The 22902-nt window shown below is 38.1% G+C and overlaps 1 protein-coding gene across 1 annotated transcript in view; it reads left to right on the top strand.

Annotated features, from left to right (window-relative positions):
• The window catches only part of COL4A1 (collagen type IV alpha 1 chain), a 156769-nt gene that overhangs the window by 65769 nt on the left and 68098 nt on the right, over positions 1–22902 (top strand). The gene's annotated exons all lie outside the window — the stretch shown is intronic.

Here is a 22902-nt window from a genome sequence, read left to right on the forward strand (position 1 = left end):
ATAGTAGGTTGTGTCAGCATAGAAGGGAGTTTGCTTTTCTGGACCACTGCCTTGTTTCAGGGAGCCGAAGCTTTCAGAGGGTATGCCAATTTTTACTTCGTTCCACAGCATGCCAAAAGCTTTTAATGATGGTCGCAGAGTCACATTTTTGAAAATTCAGTGCATTACGTTACAGAAAATTATTTCATTTATTTTCAGCAATTTGCTGATGTGCTGACATTTTTATTTTTTACAATATGCTAGCAGTTAGTAGCACAACTACTACCCGGATGGTTTTTGAGTGAATGAAGTATGTGAAAAAAAATTATGTCTTTTGTTATCAAATATAATTCATCTTCATAATTTGCTCGTTCAGTGTTATGGGGAATTTTTCTAACTAGTGCCAGTATGTGTTCTCAAGAGTTATTTTAAAGTATAAGCAAGTACTTTTTATGGATTTTTTTCATATGTCACTTTTTGTTCTAACTTGAGTTATGTACTTGAGTACACTGAACTAATAGAAAAATCCCTGAAACTGAATATATGTATAACTTTGGGATGCCAACAAACAGGAAATTAGGGTCTATATCAATATTACAATGTTTTTCCTTATAACTTTTAAAGTATCAGGCAGTGGAGAGGGCGAGGCAGAGTTAGCATTCCTCTCTTAAGGAGAATAGGGTCCATCACACCTACCTTCTTATTTTTCACCTCCCGTCTAGCAGCTGCAGATCCTACTGAGACACATCCCGGAATCTGTTGATTTTTCAAACTTTTCTATTCTGTTCTGACCTCTAATCTCATTTACGCTTTCTAGCCAGATTCATTTTCATTTTTAACCAAAAATCCAACCATCAAAATATATCTAGTTAGCTTTATCCAGCATAGCTTTCCAAATATTTTAGGCTGGCATCTTTATAATTTTGTGGCTCCTAGTCAGAGACTTGAAACAGTTCAATCCAGAGCTGGTTAAAAATCTTCAGAAAGGGGAAGGATACATTGATTCATGAGACAGTATCATGTACCTAATTCAGGAAGGAAAGCGTCAGTTTTAAAGAGACTCTTGCTGTGGATGATAGCCTCAGTTGAGGCAAGATCAGCATTAATCATGACATGGAAACATGCCTGGGGGCCCTGCCTTAAGCTTCAGCTCCTGACGATCCAGGTGAAGAGAATGCTGAGTGAGAGGATGGATAGATCTGTGTTACTTTCTTGTGATAAGGTTCCATGCCAGTCAGCTACTACGATGCAACCCTCAGCCTCAAAATTGGAAAACACCAGTGATCCAGTTGTGGCTTGGATGAAAGATGTAGAATTCTCCTCTCCTTCTTGCCTCACGAAGACATGCTTTTTTCTAGATTGACTCTGCTCCCTCAAAACTCAGTCTTCTTCATTGCCCCCTTTTAATATTTTATTGTATTATTAAGTAAAGAATATTTAAAATAAAGTATTTGCACACTATAGGTTAAAACATTCTGAATTTGTTCTTTTTAAAGAGCATAATTACTGAATGGATTCAGAAGGCCTCTCAAAACCTAGGGATATAGCTAAGTAGTTTAGTGATATATCAGTTTAACAAAAAATAGAAAGGATCTTTCTTTTCTCATCTTGAGCATAAATATTTCAGGTTCCATGGTCCACATGGCATTGAACAGGGCAAAGAATTCTTCCTCCCACTGAAAGAGGAAATTGTAAATTTCCACTTATTGTCTTGAAAGTAATGTTAAAATAACCAATTTGATGTGAAACACATAGGGCCTAATTTAGGATTACAGATCTGGTTCCATCTCTCTCATTACAAGGTTAAAGAACAAAGAAGTTTATTCTTGCCTGCCATGTCAGTAAGAGAAATTTGTCTTCCTCAACTGCCACTACCTCCTATGTGTTCTCAAAGCACCCAAGTCCTAGAAATGCCAATGAGGTATAAAGGCAAAATAAATAAAGGGTTTAGAAACTGGTGGTTTAAATCACTGGTCAGTTTTGAACTCCTAATGAATGTCTCCAATTCCATTGGAGTTATTGTGATAGTATTACAATGTTCGAATGAAATTAATTTGGATTCATTTTAATTAAAGATAGGATAGTCAGAGCCATGTAACACAGAGACAGTTAAAGTTACCTATCTGGGATAGAATGGAACCGGCTCATTGATTTGGAAATACTGATTCTGAGCTATGGTTTTTCCACATCTCTTTGAAAAACATTTTAACATATTTGCCATTTAGAATCCACCAATTATCCACAATCAAAATTGGAATATGTCCTGTATAAATTTCCAAATCTCTTTGCCTGAGTCCTGCTCCCCATGGAGATACGATTAATTTGCATATCTTTTCTCCAGATATGATAAACATCATTGCAATAGATTACTCCCAATTTTATAATCTCACAGTTATCAAAGAATCCATAAAATACTAGCCATTTTATTCTGATTGCAACAGTTCAATGCACCAGACTTCTGCTGGATTTCAGAGTCTTTGCTGATTCCTTATTTCCCTACTTTCTTGGATGGTTGCTCACATTTTCAGATGTTTTCTCTTAGGTAATTAGTTTGGCTTTGTACACAATGGCTTTGTGTTCCTCCAGAGCACACTGCAGTGTGGGAATGTTATCTATTTAAACTGATTAGGATTTTGAATGCTTGCCTACTCGGGGATAACCAAAATTTAAGCTCTTCTTTCACTTGATAACCTGATTTTCTCAACTACTTGAGATAGTAAGAAACATTCCCAAGAGTTATTACTATATGCTTGGGAATGAAACATTTATATTTTGCTAAAACAGAGTTTGCACAAGTAGGCTTTCACATATTTTAATCATGGACCCCACATATATGTATAAAACTATTGTTATATTCTCCCACCCTGCAGTGTCTGAAAAAGGATCTGGAAGTTAAACCAAAGAAGTAAGATGGATGTCGTGAAATATATAAGACAAGAGTAAATTATTGAATTCCAGGAGAAGTAGTAGAGAAAATAAATGCCACTGTTGTTCAGGAATGAGAGTGATCCCTGTGTCATAGAATCATAAAATAAAGGGAAGGCTTCCTGGATGAGGTAGTTTGCAGGCATATTATATGTTCCCTAATTCACCAGACTTGCTTGAATCTAGAGTAGGTTCATCTGCCCCACATATGCTTTAAGACTACAGTTTCTACTATGACAATGTCAATCAGAGACAAAAGCTCTTGTGCCCAGGTGATAAATGCAATCATGGAAAAGGTTTGATAATTCTTCGTATACTGATTGTTCTGAGGAATATTCCCAAGCCACAATCTTGGGAGTGTAGAGAGTGTTGATTAAAGATAATTATATATAATAGGAAGAGCTGTGAGGGTATCTCATATCTTCTTAGACTATTGTAACTCTACTGATATCCAGATCCATGCCAAAGATTTTGGGAAGAAGCACATTATCCTGTTATTACTAATTAGACAGTCTTTAAATCACAGGCGCTTTCTGTGCATTTTGTCTGCCCAACAATAATATAGTCATAAGATAGTACAATCCCAGATTGCTTTCAAAGCAGAGACCTTTGAAAATGAAATTGCTGTCTTTTTGTCTAAAATGTGTTCCTTATCTGATCTGGAAAGGCTGAAGAAGTCTGTGGCCAGTCTGGAAGTGATTCCGTTTCTGGCTCTGGAAATCTGGGGAGAATTAAATGTTGCCTTATGCACGAAGTTTGTAGAGAATACTCTTTCCTCTTATGCCAAATGGCTTGTAACTTTACCTGCCATTTAGCTCCTTCATATATTTGACACAATCATTAGTACCCTGTATTAGGCTCGCATATAAACCTCTCTGCATCCTAACATAAATTAAATGATAACTTCTGCTCATTCACAAGGGATATTGCTGAACACAGAAAAATCCGGGCTTATGAATATCAGAATAGAAAGAGAAAAGGAGACTGATTAGTCATGAGTGCCTACCTTGGGACAAGCATGATGCTGGGTACTTTCTTTGCCTCATGGTGTGCAAGCCAGCAAGCAAACAAACAAAGCCCTCTTTTAAGCAGGAATTATTATAGCACACTTGATACAGTTGAATTAACCAACTACGGGGGTTTCCCAACCTTGGAACTACTGCCATTCTTTGTTGTGGGGGCCTGTCCAGTGCATGGTAGGATGTTCAGCCCTAGATGCCAGTAGCAACCCTCTGCCCCAAGATATTGCCGAAAGTCTCCTGGGCAGTATGGGGGACAAAATCACCCCGGGCTGAACCTCTGAACTAGCCCAATCTCTTATAGCTAATAAGAGGTAAGTAATATGCTACAAGTACTAGTAAGAGCACTGGTCAGTTTCCATTCTTGAAGACAAGAGGATCTAGATCTGAGCGAGGCAAGCAAGATGAATGCATGTTTCAGAATCCCCTGCAGTCTTGAGCGAGGCACACTCTTCTGATGGCCACCCGCCAAGGAAAGCAGACCTTTCTGATGCCTTTCTCCAAATTGGTAATGATGGAAAGGATTGCTGGAGGACCAGAAAGAAAGGAATCTATTCCTGTGGGGCCATGGGCAGACCTCCCAGTTCCTGTTCTAGAGGAGAGTCAACTTGGGCCTCAAGTCTAGCTGAAAAAATAAACCTCAGGCAGCCACCTTGTTTTGGATGCGGAGTGGGTCAGACAGGTCATCTGCCCAAGTCTGAGCCCTGCTTCGCCATCTGAGAGGCCTGAGGGGAAGCCCAGCCCAGAATAACAAGCATTCCATTGCGTTGAGGGAATGCTTATTCCATACGTTATTGAGACTAAAACCCTTAAGGGAGGGCATTTTCAAGTAAGGGTTTTTTCAGACCTGTCTCAAGAACATCTTTATACTACTGATTTCCCCTGGAGGCAAATGTGGCCATATTACTTACACATTGTGGACAAAGTCAAAAGATTGACCATCATCCTGTTCATCAGGTTCTTCTATATCTGGAAAGATGCATTCTTTCCTTTTAATAGATTGCTTCGAACGGTCATGGGATTTCCTTTGTTACTCTTCAGAACTATGATTCATCAATCAACAGGTATTTTTCAGTCACTGTTATGTGCACACAGCTTTGCAAGGCCCTGTTAAGAATACAAAACAAGTATTTTTAGTGTTCTGTTCTCAAGGACATGCTAATTAAGAACAAAACATTATCTGCAAGGAATGTTGTAAATCCAATTAATCCTAAATGCAAGGTGATAGACTAAATTTTCCAATCTTTCCAATTATATGTGCCATTTTACATTGATTATCTTTCATTAGCTGTTATTGCCATAATAGGAGTTTAGATATTAGTTTGAATGTATTAATATATAAAATGCTGTTGTTTCTAGAGTACAATGTTCAGTGTTCTAATTATTTTTTGGCTTTATTGCAGTAAATTGTCAAAAATACTTTAGAATCTAACATCAATTTTACGGTAAAAGATTTTGATTTCTCCTAAGATGGTAAATATGAATTTTTTTCTTAGTTGCCATTAAATCTGATATGAAATTCTTTGAGAGTAGAACTGTATTTTATTGGTAAGTTTTGAAACTTAAGTGTTTCAATTTACAAATATATTTATGTCATTTTTCTTTTAATTTATAGATGGTTAATAATAGGAATATTTGCAGTGATGATTTTATTATGAAATTAAAAGTACAAGATTATGGTGCTTTATAGGTTTCACTTCATATATGGACTAACCAGTCTCTTTTCATTCTTTGATAGCCTTAGTATCTATGTAGAATAGATTTGGGTCCTCAAGGATTAGTAAATAACAAATTATCTTTCTACTATTTTTATCAGAATATTGACATTTCTTTCCCTAAATGAAATCATATTTACCATTGTTTTAAATATTAAAGATGTCATATCTAATATTAAATATTAGATATTTAATATTTGATACTAAATATTAGATATTTAGTATTCTTCTCAAACCAACTATTTATTCTTCTGTTTACTCTTGAAAATTAGAATGCATTAACTGAATTGGATTAGTAATAATGAATTATTATTAATAATTATTTATTTATTGAATATTTGCTATGCACAGGCACTGTGCCAGATTTGAATTAGTGAGAATTCCAAAATCTAGTATATTTATAAGAAATTCCATTTTCTTACTTTCAAGGCTTGAAATATATAAACTCAAAATGCGCAAGAAAGTGCTACTTTGTATAAAACGTTAGGAGGCTTATTTAATAAACCATTAAGCTTTGTTTAGCTAGTGCATCAAATGTATTTGAAATTACTTCTAAGTTTTTGAGACTGATCAATTATATTTATTCATATTAGTATTTTGAACACTCCCAAGAGGCAATAGTGTCTAGTTTGGAGTTCCCAAGATGTAATTCTCAGATCGTTTTTAGGATGTTACTTTTGGAATGAAAATGAGAATGGGATTCTAAGGACATATAAGATTGGGAAGCACCAAGTTAAGATTAAATGGATAGGGAAGCAGATGTGGCTCAAGTGATAAGGCTTCCAAGCCTGCCATATGAGAGGACCTGGGTTTGATCCCTGGAGCCTCCTGGTGAAAAAAAAAAAAAAAAAAGATTAAATGGATATTTTCTTTTTACTCGAGGACATCTCAGAATCTTTAATAAGCTAATGTGTCTTCTGAATTTTTTAAGGACGTGTATATATCATACACAGTTCTCCAAACTTATTTGACCACAGGCCCTTTTTATTTCTCAAACAGGAATATCCTTTAGGAAAGAATAATTTGGTAGAATAAAAGCTTTGATTCTAACCTGAGTTCTACCATTTACTAGCTGAGTGTGTTTCTTTAAGTCATTTTAATCTAGCTATCCTCCTAAAAAAAAGGGAATAACCTTTCACTTGCAAATTTCCTAGTGTTGTTAAAGGATCAAATGAAAGATATTATATGTAAAAGCATTTAGGAAATTTAAAATGTCGTATACATGTACATATGCACGTCATTTTAGTAGTTTCCGCATTTTGAAGTTGTGACACAATAGGGAAGGGTTTGCTTGTTGGCCTTGCTAAATAGGCTCCTAGATGTGTGGAGGTCGATTGAGATCATCTAGCTGAAACTTCTCAATTCACAAAAGAAGATGTGAAATCTAAAGGAATTAACTTGTTCCACCCAGTGACAGAAGCACTCCTAGGGCCTAAGTTAGTGAGATTTTAGAATGTTTTTAGTACTATAGCAGGAATGTTTGGTAGTATATTTGTAGCTTTTGGATGCTTTGGGTGAAGAAAAAATGAGATAACTTACTTGGGAGGTATGTTTGGAATTATCTTCCAGTTTGTAGTCAACATTGTGATTTTAACATCCATTTCCAGAATTATTAGCCCTTAAGTATAAGAGAAGCCAACTCTCTCTTTATTCAGTTCTCTTACAGATGCCACTGCACATTTTTGTTGCAAATTGCTTTCTCTAGTATAGAAACATTTACAAGTATTGTTCAACTCCTCTCCTCCCCCAAAGCCAACTTTCCTGGATCTAGATATTATTTAAGGGAAAATGTGTAAAGTGTTACTTTACTCTAACCTTTAATAGATTCAAACACCCAAAGATATCCGACTTTGAGTGTCACTAGTGTTCGGGTGAAGAATTTGATGATATGCTTCTCCTCCCGTTAGTTAGTTATTTGGGTTAATAAACACTTTTTCCTGTTCTATGTTTTGTCTGGTGTCATGTAATGCCAAAATTTTTTCCAGATGTCCCCTACTTCCCATTTCCACATATTGCATGTGAATCATCATCCAACAATCTAATTGTGAAAGTGAATATGGGTTCCCACACCTTCACCTACCTTTAATTTTTTTATAGTTTTTTTGCAAAGGAAGTTTTGGTTAAATGTCTGACTCCAGAGGTAAAATATCAACGAGTATACCATGGAGAAGTCACTAAAAACTGTATCTGTGCTAAGTGGGGTTACCTTTTTCTGTACACGAGACCCACCCAGAGTTGTGTCCTCTGCATTGGCTATCATTGCAATATAGAGTGTCACCCACAAGGAAAGCTATACTTACCCCAGTTTCATCTCATCTTACTATTTCTTTCCACTAAATAAAATGTACCCCTTTGGCATGTGCTTCTGAGACCTTAACTGTTCTACTTGTGGTAGATTACAATCACAAAAATCTACATTTCTGATTTCAACTGTATTTTGGACTCATCTTCCTGTGCAGCTTTAAAAATAGTGTGAGTTGATTTTGTTTCCATGTTTAGAAGTAGTCGAAAATTAAATATCTTCAGTGAAGGATGTGTCCTGTGGCTTCTATAGCATGAAACACATTATGTGAGTACACACTGTTGTCCGTGATGTCAAGCACCAGCAGTCCTTGACTATTTATGGAAGAAATTATTTTTTTGGTAAATGTGATCCTGACAAAACTTTGGCAGGAAAATCCCTTTCTTTTACATGGAGCAAAATGAGACTGCATGTTTTAATTCAAGATCAAAGACATAACATAAAACAAACCCTGACAAGTAAAAACTGTACAATTGGGTTTTCTTCCTGGTTTGTTGGTAGAATGTCATGAGCATCCAAAATACGTTTCCATACAGCATTTAATGATGCTGGTAATTATGTAGTATGGGTGTGGAGAATTTCACCCTCAAAAATGATATTCACAGAACCCTCATCCTTGTGAAGTGGTTCAGTACAATGCGCAATTAAGCAAAGGAAGAGTTAGTCAGAGTTAATGACCAAACCATATGACTGTGGGGGAAGTGGTGCCCCTTTGTTTTTTTTTCTCCCCCTTTGGCAAATCCATTAAAAAAACCTAACAGTATACTTGAATACCATATCCTCTCATAGCTTTATTATGTCCATTGGTTAACTGCATAATTTTGTGAAAGCATAATGCTTATCTGCCTCAAATTCAATTGATTCTAGACTTCTTCATGTGAAAATCTAATATGAGAGGCTAACAGTGATTCTTGGCTAATTTCTAAAAATGCTATAATGAAATCATGCCTGGTTTAAAGCACCTTGATGGGGATGATTCCTTTACTGGCATGAGATTTTGCCAACCCGTCAAGCTTGCAGATCAATTTACAAACAGGCAAAAGGTGCTTTTAGTAATAAGTGGTAGAACAAAATGAATTTCTTAACTATGTCTTGTTAGATATTGAGAATTGGTCCAAAGAATTTTTTATGGATATCCCATTGTAGCATGTTAGAGCTAGGTAAGAAACCTTAAGTTCAAGGAAGATCTCAAGCACTATAGATAGCATCTGGCTAAATACTTGAGTTTGAAATTGTTTTCCCTAACCGATTGGTAAAGGAATTAAATCTATACATAATAGACCCAAATAAACTACTTGAGCCAGACAAACTTTCAGCCATCCCATCCCATTCCATCCCATCCCCTCCAGTCCCATTCATGAATGAATGTTTATTCATGCAGATGTTTATTGAGCTCCTATTATATGGTAACACTGTGCTCAGGGATTTAATTCGTGATTAGCAAAACAGACATAGTACTTGCCCTCATGGATCTTAAAATCTCAAGTCAGAGAGAAACATCAAACAAGGAATGCCAAAAAGAAATTCTTATTGAATGCTCTATGCTATGAGGGAAAACATGGCAGTGCTGTGACATTGAATCCCAGTGGAGACCAAGTTGCTCTGGGAATGGGAGTTCAGGGAAAGGCAAATTGAAGTTTTCACCAGCAGGCACCTAAAATGCAGGCAGTATGCTCTATGGATGATGACACTTGAGTTATGCCTCAAAAGTTTGTTTCTCTCTGTTTCGTCATTTTGTCCTGATTGTTGGTGGAAATTTGGATAGACTAGAAAACTGAGTTGAAAAAGTGTGCCTCCTCTCACTCGCCACCCCTTCCATCACTTCCACATAGGAGTCCCCAAAGACGTTTTTTCCTGAATATAAAGTTGTTTGGCAAAAAGCAGAATGTGTCTTTAAGTCTTTGGGAGTTACTAATTTTTTGTTCTGGGCCTCTTCTCTCTGATCTGATCAGTACTTCATGGGCAAGGTGGGAGGTGCCTGGATGAATCTTGTTCTCGGACTATATGTCTTCTAAGCAAGTAGGCTAGGCAGTGATATATATTCTTTTAAGTCAGGACTTTTGGACATATCACCTTTTATCCTAGCTCACAGCACTTGATAAACATTGTTTTGTAGGCCATCCCAACATGTCTGTGATGTGGGTGGCAAGAATAATGTGCTTTCTCTTCCAGATAAGGAGTTGGAATACAGAAAGCTTTGGGGTCTTGCTCTAAACTCAGATGTAGAAGCACTTGGTAAAGATGAGTACATGCCTCATCCCCTTTGTAGACCACACACGCTGAGTCATGGGAACTAATTAAAGCAGGCTTTGACCCCGCAAGTCCCAGCTGGGCTCATTGGAGGGTGTCCTCCCTTCCTGGGGCTCAACATTCTGCCTCTGGTGGTAGGACACTCCATTCTTTGCAGGAGACAATGACCAGACATCTAATTGAAATGGCTTGCCTGCCAAGGTAGATGTGGCTGGGGGGAAAAAACAACACAAAACTTCCACAAAAAGCTAAAAATAACACCCTAAAGTATGATTCAGGGGCATAAACTAGAACAGTGTTGTTTCTTTTTTATGAACTTTACATTGCTTATCTCTCTTGAAGAACTTGATCTGTTCATTGCATCCTTTTCAGCCCTTCTGGGTGCAGGGACATGATGACATCAGCTGGAGCAGATTAACTGAGGATGGAATGTGGCCCACTGACTTGAAGAGACATTTGGCTCCTGCCTAAGATTCTGAAAACACAATGGCCACAGTGTTGATGGGAGAGAAGAGTTTTACATGCTTTACTACAGGGGCCACAACTGCCTCCCTTTTCTTTCTTTTTTAGAATTCTGCTCTACGTTACTCCCACCACAAATTCCTAATCCTTTCCCACTGTTTATCTGCTTTCCCTTTTCCTGTTTATTCAAGTGCTCATGCACACAATTTATTTTCTCATCTCATGGGATGCCTTTTGTCATACACATTCACCAGTACCGGTTTTCTGTCTCTCCTTTCTCCTCTACCCTCTACCTTCTCTTCTCTTCTCTCCTCTCCACTCTCTCTCCTCTTTTTCACACACACGCTTTCTTTGTAACACTTTCCCTCCACATGCCTCTACCACGTGGTCTGACTCAAACATTCCATGCCTACCTGCTTCAAGCTTGCACGTGGCCACAGGCCACCCATGTTACTGCTCTTGGGAAGTCATAATGGATTTGATACAGAGAGAACTAGTAGGACCAGCTTGGGATGGTAGTGACTAGGGAACCAGAGATGACAGCATCAATAGCCAGAGGCTAGTTTGTAGGAAGCCCTACTGCTGTTTTACTGAGGTAGAAATCTAGAACAGTGTGAATCAGAGAAGAGGGAGAGCCCCAGGGACCCTAAGCTTTTATTGTGAAGATAGGGCTCTATTTTATAATTCATCTTGGGATAGAAGACCTATCTCATACAAGCTTGCCCTCTAATAATGAAAATTTTGTGGCAGCCATATTTGTGTCCTCATGATTGGGTATACATTTTTCAATCTGGAAAAAAAATCTTGTCATTTTGATTAAAAGTTGAAAATCTATAACAGAAAGGAGTTGAACTCTGATCTCTCTAACCCCTTCCAAATCTAAATGTCTACTCTTCTCTGACTTTGGGTCTTTTCTATACATGCCAGAAGGTCCTTTAGCACTATGTCATTACTGGCCTTTCTAGAGTAAAAAGTTATTTTACCAAAAGGAACTTTGGTATGCAGTAAATGTCAGAACTCTCCGTTAATTTTAGGCAAAGGAAGGTCAGCCCAGTTTTGAGTTATTATTTTACAAGTTGACATTTCCTTAGCGTCAAATACTTTTGCAACTATGTAGCCTGAGAAAAGGGGTAGCGGTAATTGAGCAGTATTTAACCAATGTGCTTTCATCATTTTTTCTCCTCAATTCTGTTAGTGTGGAGATTAAATGTCCTTGAGAATCAGAAGCCATCTGGTTTTTCTCCACTTTTTCTATTTTGAAAAATCGCATGGTACCTTGGTGGATAGAATCATAGCTGGCAAATTTCAGTATGTCTTCTCCCCAGTCTTTCTTTTCTTCATTTGCTAATCTAGTTCTCTACATTTTACTTCCAAAATCACATTGTGGGGAGGGGGATGGGAGATAGGAGCTAATAATTAAAATCACTTTATTTAAATTCTGTTTGGCTTCCTTAAATACTTCTCCAGTGATCATCCCTAGCTTAGTTCTGAGAATTTAGAGAGAAGGAGAATGTATTTGTGATTTATAAACATGTTAGCAAATATAACCATTTTTTTCCTTTCAGATCTCACTCATTTGCCTTTATGATGTTATATTCTTAATTTAAATTCTCTTCTTTCAAATATTAAAAAATACAATGGCCTAACTACGAGGCTTTCATACCGTGGTTACATATTAAGCTGACTGTTCCTTCAAAGGCTCTCTGTGAGTGCAGAAAGAAGTAGGAACAGATTATGAAAGATAAAGTGTCATAAAATAAGTGTCTAAACAGTATATTAAAAACTTATACTGCATATTTACCGATACTCCCAAACAAATGAAGTAACTCAGTGAGTGAAGTTTAAAATACGATTTTTAAAAGGAATTTGCTTCACGCAGTAGCCAATCCTACTTCCCAGCCTGTCAAATATTTTGTTTCTGACATAAATACTACTCTCCTTAAGTGTTTCTTTTATTTGGTCCCAAAATTAAGTAAGTTCTAGAAAATAAAGGTAATTTTATTCCAGAAGTCAATAGCTTGTCATTTCCTAGGTAATTATTATATCCTGCAGTGAGTATTTAGATCTGCAAGGAGCAGTGCCTGTTTCCTCATGGCACGTCCTATCTTCTGGTCACCCCAGTACCTCTTGCACAGCTGTGGTGTACTCTGAGCAGTTGTAGATAGGTGAGAAATGTGTCTCCACCCTTTTAGGGTATATTTAGAGAAATGTAAATGCCCAGGGTAAGAGTGCTGATTTGAAAAACCTAGAGAGGAGGTCTCTGGGCTCATCCCACGTCCCAATAGACGGCAAGCTCCCCTCGTTACCCTCACAGCTGCTTGATAGTTCATCTAAGACTTTCACATGAACTATCAGACAGCTGTTAGGAAAGGTGATTACTTCAGATCTATATCATCACACAAGATGCTGAGCCAATTCCTGCAGAGAATCCTTTAATTTGGAAACCTACTTATTCCTTCCAGGATGCCTTGGTGGGCTCCCATTGTGGGATTTTAGAATGTCTGCAAAATTAACAATTTTATGGTTCTCTTAAAATTTTATAATTCCCTTAGGAGAGAAGGGAAGGCCACTTTAGGGCACTTCTGACTCATCAGCGTTCTCTTGCCAAGGAGAAATTGTCCTTGTCATTGGGTCAGATGCCTGTCCTGGGCCTGCAGGGGAAGGGAAGCAGGGAAGGAGGAAGCGGCCCTGAGCCAGAGGGGCCTAACCATTGTCCCTTCTCCTAATGCACCCCCCCTTCTCTCTCTAACATACCCACACATGTGGTTCTCTGTCTTCTACTATATATATATATATTTTTAAGTCAAGTACAGATTGTAAGGAGAATGGTCACATTTTTCTATATTCTACAGTCTGTAATCTATTTTTTACAAGAAAGTTAATAACTCCTAATTTACAAAATGTGATGCACCTAGTCAAAGGACTTATAGTCAATGGGCAGTAATTCAGAATTAAAAAGCAAGAAACCATCCTGTAAATGTAACCTGTAAAACCACTACAAAATAGGTATAGTAAAAATGACATTAACATTCTACTAATTTTTAAAAAATAATTTGGGCATACTCTAGGGTTTTTGCACTGTGGAAGAGAGACATGCCAATTTTGTGAATGATAGTGAGGCAAAGGGCGTTTACCTGTTAAGCAAAGGCTCTTTTTTTTAATACATTATTTTTTATTTAAAGATTTATTTTTTATTTATTTCTCTCCCCTTCCCTGCCCCCCCCCCCAGTTGTCTGCTCTCTGTGTCCATTCGCTGTATGTTCTTCTGTGTCCGCTTGTATTCTTGTCAGCGGCACTCGGAATCTGTGTCTCGTTGCATCATCTTGCTGCGTCAACTCTCCATGTGTGTGGCGCCATTCCTGGGCAGGCTGCACTTTTTTGCACTGGGCGGCTTTCCTTATGGGGCGCACTTCTTGTGCGTGGGGCTCCCCTACGTGGGGGACACCCCTGCGTGGCACTCACTCCTTGCACACATCAGCACTGTGCGTGGGCTGGCTCATCACATGGATCAGGAGGCCCTGGGTTTGAACCTTGGACCTCCCATGTGGTAGGTGGACCCCTATCCGTTGGGCCAAATTTGCCTCCCAGCAAAGGCTATTTTTAAGTATTTAAGAAGTAATTAAAAAAAGAAGTAAAACTATTCCTTGGGCTAATTATGTATCATTATTTTGTATTGTCCATTGAGCTTCAAAACCAAGATTTTGACTAAAAAAACTTCAACTATTTGCTTAATTTCTTTCTTTGAGTAACCATATTAATAGTGTTTATTGAAAATAGATTCAAATTGTTATTTATTAATCCAGATTGATATGACCACTTTTTCAAATTAGTTAGATTTAGCAAATAGTAGGTTTTGTGAGATTTCAAGCTTTGTCCATGTTATATTGTATTACATGGGCAAATTGACTTGTCACATTTTAACCTCCTTGGAACTACTCTTATCTTTTAGATTCTGAGCATGATTAATGGAGTCTTGAAATTACTGCAACATCCTGGGGAAAAATGTTATTAGTGATAAGATATAGCTAAGTAATTTGGTTCTGGGGAAAGGAAGTAATTTGGGGATATCAAAACATATGTATATTATCAGATACTTATAAGATAAAATACTTAAACGAGTCCAGAGGATTCTTGTAAGTGAAGAGTTGTTAGTCTTGTGCCCACGAGAAAAGCAACATACCTGTTCTGGGCTCGAAAAGACTTAATTTCAGAATTAATTCATTAAAAAAAAAAAGTATTTCAGAAGTATGCATATCTTATATGCATTCTTCTATGCATATAAGAAAGCACAGAGGAAAGACTTCTTAAAACTCTCCTTCAAATTTAGAATAACTTGAGAAATTCTTATTTTCTTATGTTGAGTCTAGCTACAGTATCAAAAATGAGATAAATCATGGGACGTGAGGGGAATAAGTGGACACTGCATTTTCATTTTCTATGGTTTTATAGGAAATATAGCTGGCTTAATTGACAGAAATCTTGATAATTAATGTAAAATACATATAGATAGATAGATAGATAGATAAATACTGCTAAAGTCAGTACAATTTAGTCCATAATCATTGGCTTTGTATTTCATGCAGTGCAAAGTAACTTTGAATACTTTATCATATTTGATCCTTAAAATAGTCCTGTCAGGTAAACAAGGTAAGTATAAGCATTCCTTTCTTACAGATGGCAAATCTGATTTTCCAAGTTCAACTAATCAGTGCTGGAGCAAGAACCAAAATCCATTTCTTTCAGGGCCTAGGTTGGGGTTCTTTCTCTATCATCCTGTATTATCAACACAGTTATTGAAATACAGACAGCAAGATTCCCAGAGCTCCTTTCACTAACCCAGATTGTAGACACACATTTTGTTCTTTTGTGGTCAAGTTCAAAAGTATGATTCCTAAGCATGTACCCTCATTATAGATTTATGTCAGTTCCTTGGGATCTTTACAATTTTGTGTTTCCTGATTCACCTCCTGAAAATGTTTGAAGAACACCTACTATGTGCCAACTTTTGTGCTAGGCTGTGGGGAAGAGATGAGGAAGTCTGGTTTAGTTCCTGCCCCTGCTGAGCTTGCAGGTTAAGGGGCTACAGGCCAGTATGTAGGCACCTCACAAAACTGAATTTTGAAAGATAATTGCATTTAATGCATTTTATTTTCATTTTTAAAAAATATTTTTTGTTGAAGTATATCATTCATATATGAACATACATAAATAGTAAGTGTATAGTAAAGGTTGTGAACTTACAATATAAACATGCATAACATCATACAGAGATTCCATACATCACCACTCCACCATACCTTGCATTGTTGTGATACATTTGTTACAAACTGCAAAAGCATCATCAAAATATTACTACTAACTATAGTTCATATCTTGCATTTGGTGTATTTTTCCTCCAACCCAACTTTTAAAGTATATTTTTATTATAGAGGTGTGAACTTACAAAACAGTCATGCACATGTGTAGAGTTCCCATACAATGTTCCTTCACCAACACACCACACCATTGTAGAATATTTGTTACAGATTATGAGATAATATCATTGGACTATTACCACCAACCATAGTCCATAGCCTACATTTGGCACATTTTTCCATACCCCGCCCCCATAAGCAACACAGAACGTGTTTGGCATTGATGCAAGAATATTACAGTATTGCTGTTAACCACAGTCTATAGGTCACACCAATTGTGGTTTTCCCATGCTTCTCCACATTCCCACCACCCTGCAATAGTACATCTGCTCTAACTCACAAAAGGACCCTCTTGCATCTGTACCATCACTCACAATTCTCATTCTCCTTTGGGTTCACTGTTATTCAGTCCCTAGATTATTCTCTAGCCTTCTTTCAACTGATGTTTACTTCCCCATACTACCCTTTTCAGCCACAATCCCACATTTAATGTATTAAAAAAAAATCAAAAGCTTTTTTTCTTAATTGCCAATGGGCAATTCCCCTCCAGATTAAACCCAAAGAACATCTTTCATGCTTTTTGTATTATTAAATTATTAGGGCATTTCTTTTGCATTTTACCTATTTAGCATTTATGGACCAAAAAAAAAAAAAAAATCCGTGCCCTAGATCTTGACATTTCCTGACTTTTATAGGTCCTAATTTTGTGCAGGATACACGCACTTCCACAGGTCTTGTCACACACCCGCATGCATCTTCAAATGAATAACATCCTCAAAAATGATGCCATGAAAACTCTCCAAGGGCTATTCAATAAATTATGCTTTAATGGGTATTTTTCAAAACTACCAATCATGTAAAATGCATCTTTTTCAAACTCAGGGGTGGTTTGGAAAGAATGAAAATCAAAAAGCAAATTTTCTTTATGAGAAAAAGACCTATTTTCTCTTGTCCGAACTTTGAAAGGAGCTAACCTTTTGCTCTTGTCCTTTTCTTGCTATTTATGCTCCTTCAGTCTCTCCCCTTCCTCAGAATGATTAATTTGAGTCATGACATAGAATTTTTGAAAGATTTCATGGAAATGTTGAGGAAAGAAAAGGCACTTGCGCTGATGAGGAAAGGTGCAAGTTCAGAGGCGGGGTCTGATCACGGTCCAGCATTTTCATCCCCCTCAGGGCCTGTGAACGTTCCTGTGGTGTCCATTCCTAGTTCTTAAGACAACAATCTTCGCTTTTCGTTTTTAAAATTTTGGAGATTTTAGTGGAGCACGGCAAAAGCCAAAGTAAAGCAACTAAACCAAGTCACGAGCAAGGGCAAGTTCAGCATTTCCGTGCACACCCTCCCGGGATTCGGGCTCCCAAGGACATTCCCGGTCTGGATTCGCTTCGTAGTCTGCAGCGGCCGGGGCTTCCCCGCGTCCCCGGGGCGTCTGCGCAGCTCCCGCTCCCGCCTGGCCTCCCGGCCGCGCTCGGGCCTCCCTGCGCAGCACCTGCCGCTGCTCGCTGACCCCGGGCAGGACCAGCTCCCCGGGGGCTGCGTGCCGTTTGGCTCCCGCGGGTCACGTGTCGAACCAACCAGCAAAACCTGGTTCTTGCTTCCTTGGGGGGGCGGCGAGCCTACCCCTGGCGTTCGCGCCTGTGAAAGTCCCCCTGGCGGGCCAGCCGCCTCCTCGCTGCAGTGCGCAAAACGCGCGACCTTCCCGAGCGCAGAGACGAAGGTGTCACCCCTGCAGCGTGGCACCGTTTAAGGCTAGAGTGTTTTTCCGCTTTGAAAGATAATTTTTAAAGCCACGGACCAGAAGCAACAAGTCAAGTTTACAGCGGATGCATTCCTGGTTTTATCACCGAGAGCCCATGTGTTGATAAGCCATTAAAATGATAATGGGAAAGATTCTGTCACCTTCTCTGGAAGCTGATAAAAATTGGACTGGATTCTTGTTTTCTTTTTCGATTGGCAAAAGGCAGGAGAATGGGTTGAATTACGTTAGTGTATGTTTCCTATACGCTTATGGTAGAAAAACTTTTAAATAGGTTTTACTGGCAGTCGGATACTTAATAGTTTCTTAGAGACCCCCAGTATCATATTTATAACTTTTATGCATTTTCAAGGATTTAGTTGTTTTTGCAATATATGCTATTTCAATGCAGTCGTTTGAAAAACTGAACTCCCCCACCCCCGGGTCTCATCGTTAGGTTCAAAGTCTTAGTTTATTTGGGTGAAAAAATAAATGTGTCCACGATTTGTAAAGTATCCACGATTCACATTCTTTCTAGGGTCACCTATCGCTTAATTGCTTCACTATTCAGGTTCCTAGTATTAGACTTGATTCTACTTACATTTTTAATTCGTATTAAAATTCTTACTTTCCCATAGAGTTCTTTTAGGCCTTATCAAACGGATTTTCTTACGCGTGCCCAGGCTAATATGTTCAACAGCACTGAATATTTTAAGAAAAAACTTAAGTGTTTCAGGGTCCACCGAAAAGAATTAGTTCACTTGGGGGTGGGGGTGGGGGGAGGGAATAAAGTTTAGTCCCTTAGCGCCCTCTTGTGGTGAGAAATCCAAAGCCTATCGAGGTTTTCTTTACCTAAACCATTTGTAAAAAGCCCATTTTCTTCCATATACTGCCTATAACAGAAGTAATAGTTTCCTTCAAATCATCTTATGTCTGGAAGTTCATCCCCAAAAAAGGGATGTTCAGCCAGAGGTGTTACGCGATGGCAGGGATTGGTGTGGATAAAAATATTTCAGGTGGAGGCACCCATCTGTAAGTGGGCTGTGTTGGCAGCACTCTGGGCAGGGAGGATGGTGGACCTGGTCTAGGAGCTCCGTGGCCTTGGGTCAAGTACTGTTCGGCTCCTCAGGGAAACGACTGAGAAGTGTGTACCTTCACTTTTACAATTGAATGTGTTCATACAGTGTGGGGCAGAAGCACCAATACACTTTTAGAGAACAAAACACTGTTGACCGGGAAAAGGAAAATAAGCTATTGATTAAAGACTAACTGTGTAAGGAAATGTAGATACAGGATTTTAGTGAGTAAACCCACTGGTCATTGGAAAGGAATTATTATAATGTTTTTCTCATTTTCTAATTTGGGAAGCTGAGAACTTTAGCAGCGTGACTTCAGCTATTTATACTTTAAAAAATCTTTTAAGTACATTAATGTTTCAGAGTAAGAATTAATGAAAACATTTTAGACAAATTTTTCCGGATGAACATGAGACAAATTAGTGAAGCAAGCTTTTGCTGCTAAAGACCTTTGCTTTATGACTTTAATTTTGTCCTCCATTAGTGGTGCTCAGTTTTAATCAGGGATAAATGTCTGGAACTTTTATAATACATAAGGACACTTGGAAATATTTAAGGTATTTTGCTGCCAGTGATTTGTCAGCAGTCAAGTTTGTCTATCATTTGGCAGTTTTTACTGAACCAGTGAAGTTGGACTGTTTGCTTTCAGAACCCTTTGGGAAATATTTTTAAATTGCTTATATTAAGATGACACAGTGTTCCTCTGATTTATTCTTGTGGTGAATGATGGCTCCTCAGAAAGTATTTAGTCAAGAACTCTAGTTCACTTTTTTTCCCTCACAAGCTGTGCAAAGTGGATTTTTGTAGGATCAGAAAATATTGGCAGTTTTATTTCTTTGCAAGTATTGATTAATCAGGAAATATTTTTGCGTGTCTCTGTATAACAATCACTCAGCTAGCTTTGTATTATGTATGATTTGAGTTTTAGCTCTATTGACAAATATCACTAGCATTGTTAAAGTTCATATTAGAATATGCAAGCCTAGAATTGTGCCAGGATTCTTTTTGGGTTCACATAATGTTTCAACATCAGGACTTATCTGGCAGAAAACCTATCCTCGAATACAGAGAATTGGAGAAAGTTCTGTGATAAGTGCTACATCTGCAAGTAGAGATGATTCATCATGAGGGTGTAAAGTGGACCTTATCTACTGGGTTGGGATTTACCATTTAAGAAACCTGATGCTGAAAATCAAGCATAAAAACTGTAGTCCAGGCATAGATATAGAGAAATAGGTTTCCCCTTCTTGTACATCCAGATATCCAGGCCAGCTTTCATTCTCAAACTCTAACTGCTTTTGCTTGTTAACTAGGAGACTTCAGTACTTAAGTCTGTCCCATGCTGCATTCTAAACTGATCATTTCCAGCTTCAGAAGTCTCTGGAGCAGGTTATAATATGCCTAATGTGGTCAAAAGGGAGGATCGCTAAGGTCCCCTTATAAGGAGAAGCTGGAGTCTGCTTGCTCAAACCAACCCAGGGAGGATGAGTCCAGAAGGCTCCTAGAAATGGAATGGATCTTATATTATGACAGTCATGAATTAGGGATGGGTTTTCTTTGTTTTTTGGGTCTTTGGTGTTTTTTTTTTTTTAACACCTTTCTGATCTTCATATCCTTTGAATTTGTAAATATTGGGAATGTGCTCATTTCCAGGAACAATCTTTTAAATTCTCAGCAATTTATTTCTCTTTTCCTCTCTCTCTCTTTCTCCGTCCCTCTCTCCCTCCCTCCATCCATCCCTCTCGCTCTCTTTCTCAGCTATATATATCAGCTAAAACTCTTAGTTTATAGCCACTATGTAAAGATTCCTAATATTGACTCTCAAGCTAAACATCAGAGCTTAGGAAAGAAAACAAGAGTGTTAGAAAGATTTGTAGCCATGCTTTTTGTGCTTGATTATTTTACTCTTTCCTGCTTTAATATTAAAATGTGAAATACAAGAAAAAAATAGCCATGATATCATATAGTGGCTAAATGAAACAATCTTCAGTATTTGTTAAAGAAATATAGTGGATTGTAATTAAAACACTCTGTCTTTAAGAATCCAGTTGTATGTCTTATAGTGCAAAAGAGAATTAGTATTTGTGTTCTTAGGAGAACTAGACCCTTTTAGTGTTCTAATTTTGTATTTCACAGTGATTGTTATTTCCTCTCCCCTCTTCTCTGGAGTAGTGGCAATATTTCTGCTATAATGTCAAGCTTAATGGCATGGATGACGCTCCCAGTGGGACCCCAAACTACAGAGTTTTTCCATGAACCCGTGACACTAATCATAGCCTTCCTACAACTTTCCCAGCAACTTCGGCATTCAGGAAATGGTCCTGAAAATGTCTGCTCATTGTTGGGCCCAAGAAATTGGACGTGTGGAATTTGGGGCTGTGTCCTGCAGTTATCCATTGGCTGTGACCCATTTGAAATAGCTTCCCCATAACTCAATGCTTTGTGAGCTTTGGCTCCAAATGTTAAGACCTCCATTTCCTCAATTATTTGCAGCTTTGCTTGGAAATTGAAATCTCAAGGCCCCAGATGATAGAAAGAAACAGCTGGTCCAGTATCATGCCTTGAACATGACTTTCCCTGTGGCTTCTTGTGCCATTGATGCATCTGTTAGCCAGTCCCTTGCTGGCGTACCTTGGGTCCTGTCCTGACCAATAGTCAGATTTTACTATGCTTTAAAATTTTAGGACACCAATGTGGAATTCAATCTCATGCTAAGTGTCGTGTTGTGTTATTGGCTGGTTCATCATTCCTTCACCCATCTTTATGGAATTTGTAGTGTGTGGCAAACACTTTGAATAAATAAAACGATATCCCTGCTCTGGATGTACTTCCAGCCTAGAGGTGGAGTCTAGGCTGCAGTGTATCTCTAACGTCACCTTTCAGGTTTGCTCTGCTTTCTTATTAAGAGAGCACAAGCCCATGTTGGGGGTTCCACACAACACTCGGTCCATGTCTGAGAGGGAAACCCAGTGCTCTGGCAACGTTTTTGCTTGTGCTTGATTTCAAAGAATCAGTGAAAAATGTGACTAAAAGATAGCAATTAAGTGTTGACCATTGAAAGATACTATGGCCTCTGGTCTCTATCAAACTGACAAACTATTCTAGATACATTTTGTGTTAACTTCAATTTATGTCATTGGTAGTTGTATTACCCCCCAAATCGAGAAGCTTTGACATCAGTCCTCCTGGGTGCTTTATTTGTATTTGAATTTCCAACTTAGATATGAAGGGAGCTCTCTTCTAGCATTTGAGACCCTGAATCATGAACTTGTTTCCACATGCATGTTAGGATGAAGGGAAATAATTGGGTATTATAAAAGAAGCTTTTCATCTCACATTTTCTAGATTGAATAAAAGTATCCTTGCTTTAAGTAGTATATTAAGCAAAAATTTTGTGCTCCACACATGAAACTCTTATTTCAGGCCTAATTTAGAATGACTAATTTTGATGCCAAGACTAGTCTCCATAGCTGTATTCTTTCATTTTTGGAGATGGTGCCATTTTGCTTTTGCACCTCAAACTCTCATTTTCTTCATTTGAGGATACAGCTAAGGTAATCACTTCAGTTCAGTGGTATACTAATTTTCTTTTTAGATTAGTGTGATACCTTCCACTGATGTTCAAGAATGAACTCGTGAAATGTAATGGCATCAGAACTTTTTTGCACATATTACAAATGCCTCTCTTCTTTCCCATATTGTGATAAACAGTGGTTGTGATATTCACTTCTGCTTGGCATTAATTTTTTGGTCACCATGTCCTTTTGGATCTTCATGGGAAGTAAAAATGAAGGAGTCCTTTTTCTCAGTTTCTTGCATTCCACATGATCTGCCTGCAACTCCAGAGAAGGGCAGTCACCGTCGTAGTGCTGCCTGTTGTGGCTACATAGAGTCTGGATTGGAAACTGCTGGCACAAATAACCTTTGCACGAAATGTCCAGCTCTTCGCTCTTCCTGCGACCCCACTTGAGATTCACTAAAGACTGAGAGAGGAGTCATTTGGTCACCATCCAGCACATGCCGTT

This window comes from Dasypus novemcinctus, chromosome 15, assembly GCF_030445035.2.
Source record: "Dasypus novemcinctus isolate mDasNov1 chromosome 15, mDasNov1.1.hap2, whole genome shotgun sequence".
In the NCBI taxonomy this organism is placed as follows: Eukaryota; Metazoa; Chordata; class Mammalia; order Cingulata; family Dasypodidae; genus Dasypus; species Dasypus novemcinctus.